Source organism: Coptis chinensis, chromosome 4 (genome assembly GCF_015680905.1).
Source record: "Coptis chinensis isolate HL-2020 chromosome 4, ASM1568090v1, whole genome shotgun sequence".
NCBI classification, from domain to species: domain Eukaryota; kingdom Viridiplantae; phylum Streptophyta; class Magnoliopsida; order Ranunculales; family Ranunculaceae; genus Coptis; species Coptis chinensis.
This window is the reverse complement of record NC_141459.1, coordinates 85,884,048-85,898,336: the sequence shown is the minus strand read 5'-3', so window position 1 is coordinate 85,898,336 and position 14,289 is coordinate 85,884,048. Positions and strand designations below refer to the sequence as shown.

Sequence of the window (14,289 nt, the reverse complement as noted above, 5' to 3'; positions counted from 1 at the left end):
AAGTTGCTAATGAGTAGTGAAATTTTGAATAAACCAGCATTCTTCTAAAATGACCAAAGAACACGCCACTCTTCACTACCAATAAGTAGTAGGAACGATAAGATTTTTCCTTTTCTTAAATCATGTTCTAAAAACAGTCTCTGTTTTTATATTTTTTTAATTATTTTATTTTAGTGGGGTCTACATAAGAGATAAAAAAACCAAAAATAACAAAAAAATAAAATAAAAAATAATGTGTGGACAATATTATATTTGGCCTACCGTTTTTATCTTTAAAATTTAAACATTCAAATATTTACCATTATGCCATTAGTTTTGGTTTTTTTAAGTATTTAAAAATCAGATAATTACCATTTTGCCTCTCTGTGACACTAAAATACTATTCCTCCTACCCTATATTTTTCTAATATAGTAAGATATTATATCGGTTGTGTGGCTTTATAGAGAGATGCTTCTGTTGACAATGGAGGGACATGGACAAACCCAAGGCTTACTGTGAATTGCTTTTTGGTTTTCTGACTTGGCATATCATTCCCTGCCCTCGCAAAACCATGTTCACTATCGCACATCAATTAGAAGTGCTCAAGGCATGAAAATTTTCCAATCCTCTGGATTAGATTCCATTGTCACTTTTTTTTGAAAAATCCAAAGATGTGTTTTCAAATTCCAATTTGATTTCCGATTATTTTTAAACTTTTAAACATATCTTAGCTGTCCATTTCATATATATTAACTCTACTAAAGCGCTGTCCTTTCCTGTTTTCTCAGCACTCCACGTCAGAAAAATCAAATTTTTACTTTAATCCCAAACCCTTCGCTCCGAAAATAGTCTTAAAACAAATGCATCTCTTCGGTAAACGGGGTACAAAATGTAAGAGACAGTTGTTGTTTCTTTTCAAGACTTAAACTATGGATGTGTTTGGTTCAATTGTAAGTTCGATCCTTGGGCCCAACTCGTGGTGGGTTTGTGGGCGAGGTAAGTTGGTTATGATTGTGTTTTGTGGGAAGGCAAAACGTTTTGGTTCTCTTCGAGATTTGTGCAGCTAAAGGGTTTTTGTGTCTGAAGGTCTTTCTATCTCCTCATTTTATCAAAACAAAGGAAGAAGCAGAAAAACAAAAACAAAAAACTTTCCAACCTTTTGTCTCCAGGTGCATTTCTCTTTGATATACAAAGTTAGATCTTTTTGTTTCCTTTTTGCTTTTGTGTTTGTTATGTCGATTACTAGTGGTAGTGTGAGTGGGGAAGTTGCATTGAATCAGTCGAGGGAAATAACTGTGAGTGATGGAGATGGTGGTGTTAGGGCACGTAGTGGAGATAAGGTGTTATCGTCTTTCTCATTGGAGACGATGGCTGAGGAGGCGGGACCCAGGCTAAGGAGGCAGGACCTGGGTCGGTAGGAAATATTGTTGATATGAGGGAGGAGTTTGGTTGGGTGAACTCCGATCTGACGATATACGACTTGAGTGGAGAGAGAAATGTATTTGGCATGGATTACGTTCCTCGAGATAGGAGTGTTGTGGTTTGTTATGGTCAATTGAAGGTTGGGATGAGATTGCCGTTCTCACGTCTTAATATGGAGATTTTGAACTTTTGTGGGAAAGCCCCTTATCAGTTTGTGGGGAATAGTTGGAGAGTTTACTCTACTAAAGCGCTGTCCTTTCCTGTTTTCTCAGCACTCCACGTCAGAAAAATCAAATTTTTACTCTCATCCCAAACCCTTCGCTCCGAAAATAGTCCTAAAACAAACGCATCTCTTTGGTAAACGGTGGTACAAAATGGAAGAGGCAGTTGTTGTTTCTTTTCAAGACTTAAACTATGGTTGTGTTTGGTTCAAGGAAAGTGATGGAAAAGAAAGTGTTTTCAAGGAAATTGAAAACTTTTGAATGTTTAGTTCAGAATGGAAAATGAAAAACTAGAAAACAGACTCTTCAAATGTGTTAAAAAGGAGAAAAACAACCTCAAAGTAGAAGTTCTTTTCTATTTTTGGTGGCGCAAATAAAAAATTTGTTTTCTTTTAGAATCAGATTTCAGTAAACCAAACATAGCCTACATCTCAAAATGGAAGAGCACCAATCCGTGGGAGAAGATGAAAGAAGGTATGTCCACACTCTCTCTCTCTCATGTCAATTTCTTGCAATCAGTTATTTTTATCTCAATTGTGGTTGTATTGTCACTACAACTATTTGTCTATCTATTCCTTCGTCATTTTTAAAACAGTTTCTTCCAAACAACAGAGAAAACGCTCTCAGGGGGGCATCTCTTCTCTCCATCATGTTCTCTTCTCCTTATTCAATAGTTTTTCTTTTGAATAAACTGTAACATGCGGTGTTCGAGAAAGTGCTTACCAAGATTTTACTGCAACCTTTTCAGTACGTACATGATGATTGCTTTTTCAGTTATGCATTAGAGTTCTAAGACTTCTAAGTAATTGAAATTTTACTATTGGGCAGTGAAAGTTTTAACAGAGGCTTTTCGAATGGCGAGAGACAGGTTTCGTGAGGATGAATTACTAAATGTTAGATGATGCCATTATGGTTGGAGACGGCTCAGAGAGCAATGAAGGTCGTGATATTATTGTCGATAGAAAAGACTCTGGATTTCAAAGAATAAGACAAGTGTATAGAAACTTTATGGCTATACAGTACCCAATTTTGTTTCCTTATGGAGAAGATGGATTTACTGTTGGTATATTATATAGTAGTGTTCAAAATAATGTACATCGTAAACGAAAAACAGTTAGCATGCGAGAGCATTTATAGACTCCAGGAAAGAGTGAATGAAGGTTAGACTTTGATTCTTGGAGGACGTCTTCGCCAACAATTTGTGGTCGCCGCTTATGCATGTATTGAAGAAGCTAGGTTATGGTGGTACATAAATAATTAACCAAGCAACGGTTAGAGCAGAGCTGTTAGTGGATGCGGTTGTTGCAGGTGATACCACACCTGCCTCTCGCAGAAGACTCATATTGCCTTCCTCATTTACAGGGGGTCCTCGATATATGCACGAAAATTATCAAGATGCCATTGCTATTTGTAGGTGGGCAGGCCCTCCGAGCATATTCATTACTTTCATTTGCAACTCAAATTGGCTTTCATCAAACTCCCATTGAAACTACTTTTCCCCCTTTATCTTCATCAGACTCCCATTCATTCATTACGAACCTAAACAGTTAAAATCGGTTTTCAAAACTAATTAGTTGAGGAACGATATGCGATTAATCGGTTATATCGGTTATATGTATATATTTGACGTTTTCAAAATATATAATAATATAATCATACCAAATATTTCTAAACACTGATCCGAGATACAACAAAAAAGATCAAATTCTCATAATCACATCTAACTAGCTCAATTTTGAAGTACTACAGATATGTCAAACACAAAAATTACTTTAAATATTTAAAGGAATAAGGGGATTGAGAAGCGATAATATTTATTAGAGAGATAATACAATAATTTGTATATTTAACTTTCGTTAAGGAGGAAAAAATAAGTAAACTCTTAACTTTGTGTATTGATTGGGTTATATTATTATTAATACAGTTTAAGAATCCAATTCGTTAATTTTACGTGTTTTTTTATGGAGAACCAATATTTTCAATAATTTTTTTTTCTCGGTTTAACGAGAAATCGGTCATCTCGGCCGATTAATCGGTCAATTCGGTGATTAAATCGGTTTGGTGAGAAAAGTTAAAAAATAGGTAAAAACTAATCAGTTTACAAGCGATACGCGATTAATCGGCCAAAATATCCGATATTGATAGCATAGTTATGAACATTCCATGGTGAACCTCACACTTACCATGTTCTACATCAACAATAGCCACCACAAAACAAGTAAGTTGCCACAGGATGGTTGTGTTCACAAAAATGGAGTCTTTGCTTATATTAATTACCAAAACTCTTTTTCATCAACTTGATCACAAGTTTTTCTTAGAACGTATGAAAAAATTTGTCATGAGATAGCAAGACTATGCCTCAATTGTACATTTTTTTTTTCCATGGGTTTGGTGTTGTTCTTGGAGCGTATGAATAAACTCTAAAGAATAAGATAATGTATCCATATGTCGTGTGTTTTCAAAACTTGAAGTGAAAAAAAAAATGACAAAAAAAATCCCCTACGACAACTCATTGCCGTAGAATATGGGATCTCATTGCAACCTGATGTCGTGGATCGTGGGACCTTATGGTAACTTGATGCCGTGTAATGTGAGATCTCCCGACAACTCACTGCCATGGAACTATTGAGCATATTGAGCATAAAAAGACATATCGGAAATAATCATTATTCATGTACTTTTTTTGCTAAAGGGGTGCCAATCCCATAAAGAGGGTTGTAAATACCGCGACCCTACATTTATTAGTTTCCAACTCATCAATGTTGCCAAATTAGAGTGCCATTTTTTGTCCGAAAACCCAATTTTTATGAATTTGACAATGATATTTGTGTTCTGAAATCCAAAATTTTGATATCCGGTTTTTTCGAAAAATAATTGGATCGGAATTAGATGTGTTTTCAAAATCCGATCCAATCCGATTTCTATTTAATTTTCAAAATTTTAACATTTAACCGTCTATTTCATATAGTTACTAAATTAAAATTACTAAACCAAATAAAAACCCTCTAGAAGTAGAATATTGTCTCTATCACAACTTCAATAAAATCAATATTGTAATTCAAGTATACGTCTCTCTTTCTCCCATTTTCCTATTTACTGAATTAATTCATTAATACGAAGAAAAAACTTAGTGAATGAATGCGTTAAAAGGTCTAAGTTGTTTACGTACTGAATTAATACATTTCAAAATGATTGCTAATAAATGAATGTATTAACTGGATACAAAATAGTTATCTTTAAAAGAGAATCATGTTAGAAATTATACCGACTTAGAAAGAATACCACACTAACTTAACATGTATTGAATCATAGAGAAAGAGATAGAGAGAATTATTATTCATTGAGGTAAGTCTAAATAGGAGGAGGTTACCTTTATATACAACTAGGTAACCTATTTTCCAAGTTCCAAGTGCCTCTATATATTGTAAACTTCCATCACTCATTATTGGACCTTCCCACCTCTTCACTAGAATTATACAAAACACAGACACACAATTTATTCTTTCATTTCAACAATATTTCTCTTTAGCAGGATTTGAGGTCTATTTCCTAGTCTTGTTTTATGGAGCCACAGGACATTAAAGAAAACGAAACTGAAGGACGGGTTACATGTAAACTAGAAGCAGTTAAATATATGAACCAACCTTAAATTGCTTCCTTGAAAAGTTCTGGTTCTAATATTAAGTTTTAAGATTACTATGCGTCTACACTAGACAAAATCAATTAAATCATTTTGAGCACAGGAGTCCAAAATAGACAATCTAAATTCATAAATTGGTCATGAGTAGAAAAGTTTTTTGTATATATATATATATATATATATATCAGATAATTACATCTAAATTACATTTCTATTTAAATCTAATAAATCAATTTGTATCTCCTCTGATCGGATAAGAACACAAATTTAGAAAATAGAAATAGATGTAAGAGGATAGGTTTTTCATACAGTAAAGAATGTAGCAAAGCATTTCATGATTTCAGTGATCAATTGAACATTAAAACGAGTATTGAAAAATGCACTATTAAGCAATATTAAACGAGTTACATCTGAAGGTCCTACACTCCTACCCAAATTATGTTCAATATCTATAGAATAGATAAATCTACAAAGTTTATCAACATACCATTAATCGTAAGTAAAACACATACCTTTAATCCAAAGCTAGAGACTATCGTGCTGATAACTATGTAGACCCTAAAGTTCTACGATATATTTGGAACCCGAAGTTCCAAGATCTATTTTTTTAGGAACCTGAAATTCCAATAATTAAATTGTTAGGAACCCGAAGTTCCAATTTTTTTTTTTTTTTTAGGAACTTGAAGTTCTAAGATCTATTATTTTTAGGAACCTGACGTTCAAATATCTAATTTTTAGGAACCAGAAGTTCTAAGGTCGAATTTTTAGGAATCTAAAGTTCCAAGATCTTTTTTTTAAGAACCTGAAGTTCCAAAGATTCAATTTTTAGGAACCTGAAGTTCCAAGATCGTCTGGTTAACTATATCGACTTGGTCATGTCCAACCCATAAGGACTGGTCCGATTTTGGCCAATTACAGTGGTCATTTATGTAGGCCCAATTCATTTTTATAGCTATTTTGTTTTCAAGAACTTGAAGTTCTAACATGAATAAGGACTAGTTGAAGTTCTAAAATCATGTATGTTTAACTCCATGTATATTTAATCTGTTGCAGTTACTTGAAATATGTCAAACCTTACTAAACTCGATTTTCAAGCTATTTCAATTAGAGGCAACAATTATTTATCATGGTAGTTGGATGCCAAGATCCATTTACAATCTAAAAAATTTGGTGATGCTATTAAAGAAGGAAACAAAATGAGCCCAAAGGAAAAGGCCACAACTCTCATATTCCTACATCATCATATTCATGATGACTTAAAGAATGGGTACCTAACAGGGGAAGACCCAGCAGGTCTTTAGAAATCCCTGAAGGATAGGTATGATCACCAGAATATGATCATACTACTAAATGCAATGGGAAAGTTTGATGAGCAAACTTTCATCCTTGGAATGATTTATTTAGTTAATTACATTTTTATTACCAATTCATGGAATGTTTACCGTTAATATTGTGTTTTCTTCATGGACAATCTAGGCCAGGATTGTTGTTAATATTTTGAATTTCCTTATTATGAATCTCAAGTTTTATTTTTCTTAATATACTTGTGCTAGTATCAATCTTTACAAATTTATTTTGTTTTATGTTAACATGTATGGATATATAAATGGAGAAAAGTATTATGGATATATGTCCGGTAGACTATACCCATAAATGAGAAAGACATTGTGTATCATATCTAATGTTGGGAGCAATTCCAACACGCTCACTTAGACAGTCTGTATTACATAATTGTCAATTTAATTAGACAGTATTCCCGTCGTTAGGGGGAGAAAAGCAATGGTTTCTCTAAGGAACGACGTGAAGCAACTTGGATCACGTCCTCTGTCTCATTAAGGATCCAAACAATTAATGTGACTATATGAGATAAGGAAAATGATATACTTGCAACCGGTTGCAAAGAAAATGCCTAAGCATTAAATGATATGGTAAAAGTAACCATGAATGTGCCAGCCAGAATTGATGTTCTATTTGGACGGGGTCCAAACATGGCGGCAAATGAATCTACTATCCGCTAAAAGTATGGTAGACCTATAGGATCCAAAGAGCGTGCTCCTAGGAGAGGAGAACTGAGGAACCATCTTGTCCAAATAATAGCCAGGTAATGGCTGGAGCTCCATAAACAAATAATGAAAATGTGCAGATATCCAAAATTCACTGAAATGCCAATGGTTAGCCCATGGAGAGGCACAAGTACCTGAAAATGAAGAGATCGATCTCAATATTCCATACATGTTTAGGCGAATTGTGGGATAGGAAAGCACTTGTCATAGATGACATATTTAGCTATGGTATAGCTATTGGAACATCAAAGGACAATGATGAAAAATAAATGAACCACGTGTTTTGTTGACAAAGGAAAGATTGACCAATCTAGAATTTGCTATTCAAGCATAATTAAACTCTTTGAAAAATGTGGTGTGGACCTATAGTAAAATTCGAGGTTGGATTCAATATAGTGGCAGCAAGTTTGGTTGGTATAAACTTGATTGGGACTCCTAAGGAATTGGAGAAAACTGCTGACTATAGATTTTTGAAATGAAATGGACAAAGCACATGGTTGTGCGGAACTTGGATTTGGATAAGGATCCATTTCGACTAAAGGAAGAACATGAGGAAGTTCTTGGTCTTAAAAATACTCTACTTGAGTGATATTGAAGCATTTATGTATTTAGCACAATACGTGCACAAGATCATACATTGCATTTTCTATTAGTTTCTTATCAAGATATAATTGTGCACATACACTTAGACACATGAATGATGTCAAACACATATTAAGATATTTTTATGGAATAACTTGTATGAAACTATTTTATTCTTATGGTTCCACTAATGACTATGATCTAGTTGGCTATGTAGTCTTTGGTTATCTATCTGACCCTCAGAAGGGTCACTCCCAAACAGGTATGTATTTCTTAGTGGTAATAATGTCATTTGTTGGCATTGCACTAAACAAACTTTAGTGGCAACTTCCTCTAACCACTCAAAAATTTTAGCTCTTCATGAAGCTAGTCGTGAATGTATATGGCTAAGGTTATTAATTGGGCATATTCGTAGTTCTTGTCAATTACTTTCTATAACAGGTGTTCCCAACATTATTTATGGGGATAATTAGGGAATGTCCATTCTGCCTGAAACCCGAAAAAAAAACCTCGTACCGAACCCTGCCCGAGCCTGACAAAACCCGAACCCGAACCCAGACCGAAATACATAGGGTCGGGTTTGGTCACACTATTTAAACCTGAACCGACCCGATAATTTGGCCATAAACCCCTTAAAATGGTTAAAAAGCCCGAAACCATATCCGGACCGAACCCGAACCCAAAACCCGGTTATAGAGGGTAAAAATCCCCGACCAAAACCCGAACCCGAACCAGACCAAAATTCCGAACATCTCTAAATTTCATTTATTATCTATTTATCTTCAACAAACTTTGGTCTTTTGCTCATTACTATTTACTTTTGGTCTTCAGGACAAATTACTTTTGACCGTACCTTTACTACTCTTCTCCCTCTTCCCTCCAACAACTCCCCAAGAACAAGACAACTCAATCGCACGTTCTTGATGAAGAGATTGGTGGGTTTGATGGTACCGCTAAGTTTGCATTCACTCAGAAAATTTGCAGCACCTCCTCAAATATCTCTTTCTAAATGTGGTCACCAAGGCTGAGCAAATCAACAGGTCGGATTCACACCACCACAAGAAGCCGAAACTCCCAAAAAGCCATCAATCTTATTGTCAAATCAACAGGTTGGATTCACACAACCACAAGAAGCCGAAACTCCCAAAAAGCCATCAATCTTATTGAGTTACTGTCTTGGAATTGCTTGCCTTGTTTGGTATACTTTTGTCTTTTTCTGCTTTTCAAAAAATGCAATCATGTGTGCTTTGAATCTTTGATGACTGTTGGGTGGTTTTACGATGTTAAAGTTAAACAGATCAAATCCAATAAAAGAAGATGACTTTTGATTAATTGAATGAAAAAGAGGTTTTTCTTGAGATCTAATAGCTGAAAATGACGTTCCTGATTAAGAGATCTAATATTCTTTTATTTCATATATTTCGGGTTTTATCATACCCGAAACCCGAACCCGAGCCCGACGGGTACCTGAAATATAAGGGTTAGGGTAGGGTTTGGTCACATGTATCCAACAAATATCCGAACCCGAACCCAACCCGCAAAGAATAGGGCGGTTCGGGTAACTCGATACCCGTTCAAAACCTGAAAAATGGGGTTCGGGCCGGGTCGGGTACCCGTTTGGACATCCCTAAGGATAATGCAGCTTGTATATCCCAGATTCAAGAAGGATTTATAAAAGGAGACAAGACAAAACACATTGTGCCAAAATTCTTTTACACTCATCAGCTTCAGAAGAAGAAGCATATTAAGGTCGAGCAAGTTTGTTCCAGTGACAACCTTGATGATCTCTTCACTAAATCACTACCAAAGTATACATTTCAAAAGCTTGTATATGGGATCAGCATGCGCAGAGTTCACCACCAAGCCATATAAAGACTTGTCTTTATCAATGGGAGTAATAGAACAGGGGGAGCATCCTGAAGAATGTGTCCCAGGGCATATGCACTGTACTATTTTCCCTTATCTAGGTTGTATCCCACTGGGTTTTCCTAGTAAAGGTTTTAATGAGGCTATATAAAGCAAGTCACAATGATTCTGAGTAATGTTGTACTCTTTTTCCTTTCGCTTTGGTTTTTCCCACTAGGTTTTCCTTAACAAGGTTTTAATGAGGCAACTGTCATTGGATGGTTATATAGCATCCAAAAGAATGCTACAGAAGAATGTATCCACCATAATTTCCACAGAATGGTGGACATCCAAGGGGGAGTGTTATGAAATCCGTGGGCTTATATGGATGTCCACCATTGATCTGTGTTTATCCTGATAGTCCTATATCTGGTGTTTATCCTGATAACCCTCTATTTGGTATTTATCCTGATAATCCTTTATCTTGGAAATGAGGTTACCTAGTTGTATATAAAGGTAACCTCCTCCTATTTAGACTTACCTCAATGAATAAGAATTCTCTCTATCTCATTCTCTCAATGATTCAATACATGTTAAGTTAGTGTGGTGTTCTCTCCAAATCAGTTTAATTAATTCTAACAAGTTAGTGTGGTGTTCTCTTCAAATCAATTTAATTCTAACACGTGTTATAATTAAACTGATTTGGAGAGAACACCACACTAACTTAACACTAACTTAACATGTATTGAATCATTGAGAGAATGAGATAGAGAGAATTCTTATCCAATGAGGTAAATTTGAATGGGAAGAGGTTACCTTTATATACAACTAGGTAACCTCCTTTCTAAGATAAAGGATTAACAGGATAAACAGTAAGATAGAGGATGATCAGGATAAACACCAAGATAGAAGATTATCAGAATAAATACCAAGATAGAGGATTATCAGGATAACACATATCAATGGTGGGAATCCATATAAGCCCACGGATTTCATAACACTCCCCTTGGATGTCCACCATTCTTGTGGAAATTATGGTGGATGCATATTTTGTAGCATTCTTCTGGATGCTCTATAACAATCCAATAGCAGTTGCCTCATTAAAACCTTGCTAAGGAAAACCCAGTGGAGAAAAAACAAAGCGAAGGAAAAAGAGTACAACATTACTCAGAATCATTGTGACTTGTTTAATACTACCTAATTAAAACCTTTACTAGGAAAACCCAATGGGATAAAACCTAGATAAGGGAAAATAGTACAGTGCATATGTCCTGGGACACATTATTCAGGATGCTCCCCCTTTTATATTACTCCCATTGATAAACACAAGTCTTTATATGGCTTGGTGGTGAACTCTGCGCATGCCGATCCCATATACAAGCTTTTGAAATGTATGCTTTGGTAGTGATGTAGTGAAGAGATCAGAAAGGTTGTCGCTGGAACGAACTTGCTCAACCTTAATTTGCTTCTTCTTCTGAAGTTGATGAGTATAAAAGAATTTTGGCATAATGTGTTTTATAAATCCTTATTTAATCTGGGCTATACAAGCTACATTATCCTCATAAATAATGCTGGGAACACCTGTTATAGAAGGTAATTGACAAGAACTACGAATATGCCCAATTAATAACCTTAGCCATACACATTCGCGACTAGCTTCATGAAGACTAAAATTTCAGAGTGGTTAGAGGAAGTTGCCACTAAAGTTTGTTTAGTGCAATGCCTACAAATGGTAGCATTACCACTAAGAAATACATACTTGTTTGGGAGTGACCCTTCTGAGGGTCAGATAGATAACCAAAGACTGCATAGCCAACTGGATCATAGTCATTAGTGGAACCATAAGAATAAAATAGTTTCATATAAGTTATTCCATAAAAATATCTTAATATGTGTTTGACATCATTCCAGTGTCTAAGTGTATGTGCACAATTATATCTTAATAAGAAACTAATAGAAAATGCAATGTATGATCTTGTGCACGTATTGTGCTAGATACATAAATGCTTCAATATCACTCAAGTAGAGTATTTTTAAGACCAATAACTTCTTCATGTTCTTCCTTTAGTCGAAATGGATCCTTATCCAAATCCAAGTTTCGCACAACCATGTGCTCTGTCCATTTCATTTCAAAAAATCTATAGTCAGCAGTTTTCTCTAATTCCTTAAGAGTCCCAATCAAGTTTATACCAACCAAACTTGCTGCTACTATATTGAATCCAACCTCGAATTTTACTATATGTCCACACTACATTTTTCAAAGAGTTTAATTATGCTTGAATAGCAAATTCTAGATTGGCCAATCTTTCTTTTGTCGACAAAACACGTGGTTCATTTAGTTTTCATCATTGTCTTTTGATGTTCCAATAGCTATACCATAGCTAAATATGTCATCCATGACAAGTGCTTTCCTATCCCACAATTCACCTAAACATGCATGGAATATTGAGATCGAACTCTTCATTTTCAGGTACCTATGCCTCTCCATGTGAAACCATATATAGGCATTTTAGTGAATTTGGATATTTGCACATTTTCATTATTTGTTTATGGAGCTCCAGCCATTACCTAGCTATTATTTGGACAAGATGATTCCTCGGTTCTCCTCTCCTAGGAGCACTCGATCTCTTTGGATCCTATAGGTCTACCACGCTTTTAGCGTATAGTAGATTCATTTGCCGCCATGTTTGGACCCCGTCCAAATGGAACATCATATTCTGGCTGGCACATTCATGGTTACTTTTACCATATCATTAAATGCTTCGGCATTTTCTCTGTAACCGCTTGCAAGTGTATCATTCTCCTTATCTCATATAGTCACATTCATTGTTTGGATCCTTAATGAGACAGAGGACGTGATCCAAGTTGCTTCACGTCCTTCCTTAGAGCAACCATTGCTTTTCTCCCCCTAACGACGGGAAGACTGTTTCATTAAATTGACAATTATATAATACAGACTGTCTAAGTGAGCGTCTTGCTCCCAACGTTAGATATAATACACAATGTCTTTCTCATTTATGGTTATAGTCTACTAGACATATATCCATAATACTTTTCTCCATTTATATATCCATACAATGAACGTCTTAGTTTAATTGAGTACGTACTCCTTGATTTTGCTTCAGACAAACCAAATCATTTAGATATTTTCATGTAAATATCTTTGTCTATGTCCCCATACAAGTAGGCAGTCACTACATTCATGAGTCTTATATCTAAGCTTTCGGAAACTAATAAACTTATTAGATATATGAAAGTTTTAGTGTCCATAGCAGGAGAGTATGTTTCTTCATAATCAATCCCAGGTTTATGCAGAAAACCTTGTGCTACAAGCCGTGACTTATATCGAGAAACACCCATTTGTAATCTACAGGGTTAACACCTTCTGGGGGTTTGTACTATAGGTCCAAATACACCACGTTTATTGAGAGTAAAGGTATGTGTGTTTAACTTGTGATTAAATCGTATTCGATACTATTGATACCATATTAAATTCGTTACTGTCGAATTTAACTTTACTGTAGAATAATGTATATATATATAATTTTCACTGTTAAATTATTATTATTGTGTGATAGTTTTGTTTTGTTAGGTCGAATCGTATTGTTCTTAATTAATTGGTAAAATTTTGATAGGGTTTCTAGGACACATGTGCCATAGTCTAGTTTAAACAGAAATTTAAATTTTGATCGTATTGTTCCAGAAAAGTGTTAATCACCATTCATGATTTATAGAGAAAAAAATAGCTTTCCTATACTGTTGTTGGTTTTATTAGTAGTTGTTGAAAGGGCAAATAACTTTCTGTATTGAAATGGGAGAAAGGCTAAAGATAATAATTATCACCATCTACAATAATTGTGTGTTGTTGTCATCATCGCGTCGACTGAATGTTTTGAGAACTTACTTTTATGCCATCTTTATTCGATCACAGTCAAGGATTCAACTCTTTATTTAAGTATTAACCATCTTATTGCAACTCTTGTGACTCTTTACTTCAGGATATTCCTCGACATTTCTAATCAGGATATCCCTTGGCATTCGTGTTGATATTTTATTATACTTTGCATGGGTGGTGGAGGTCTAATGTATCTTCAAAGGTTTTTTTTTTTTTTTTTTTTTGTTTTTACCTGTCCAAATAGTGCTTAGAGATTTTTTTTGCAGACACTACAGTGTTGCCTACATTTTTTGCACTTAATCGACCTTGAATGGAGGTTTTAGTGGGCTAGATCTTAAGCACTACATTCATTCACTGAGTTATCCACATCACTAAAATCCTCATCTGAGCATTCCCTACTTTAAACCATGATGAAGAACTGACCTGTCTTGTAGGCAATTAGAAATTATACGTTATTTGTGGCTCTTTTAGCTTAATTTATGTGCCTATTTTTTTTAGGAACCTGAAGTTCCAAGAATTAAATTGTTAGGAACCCGAAGTTCTAAGATCTATTATTTTTAGGAACCTGACGTTCCAAGATCTAATTTTTAGGAACTAGAAGTTCTAAGGTCGAATTTTTAGGAACTTGAAGTTCCAAGATC

At 35.0% G+C, this 14,289-nt stretch overlaps 1 long non-coding RNA gene across 1 annotated transcript; it reads left to right on the top strand.

Moving 5' to 3' along the window:
* The first annotated feature begins 462 nt into the window (after positions 1-462).
* Positions 463-3,170, top strand: LOC147505312 (uncharacterized). The gene is made up of 3 exons (XR_015220573.1): positions 463-2,097; positions 2,236-2,370; positions 2,452-3,170. It is a non-coding gene; the product is annotated as an uncharacterized LOC147505312 (long non-coding RNA).
* The last annotated feature ends 11,119 nt before the right edge of the window (positions 3,171-14,289 follow it).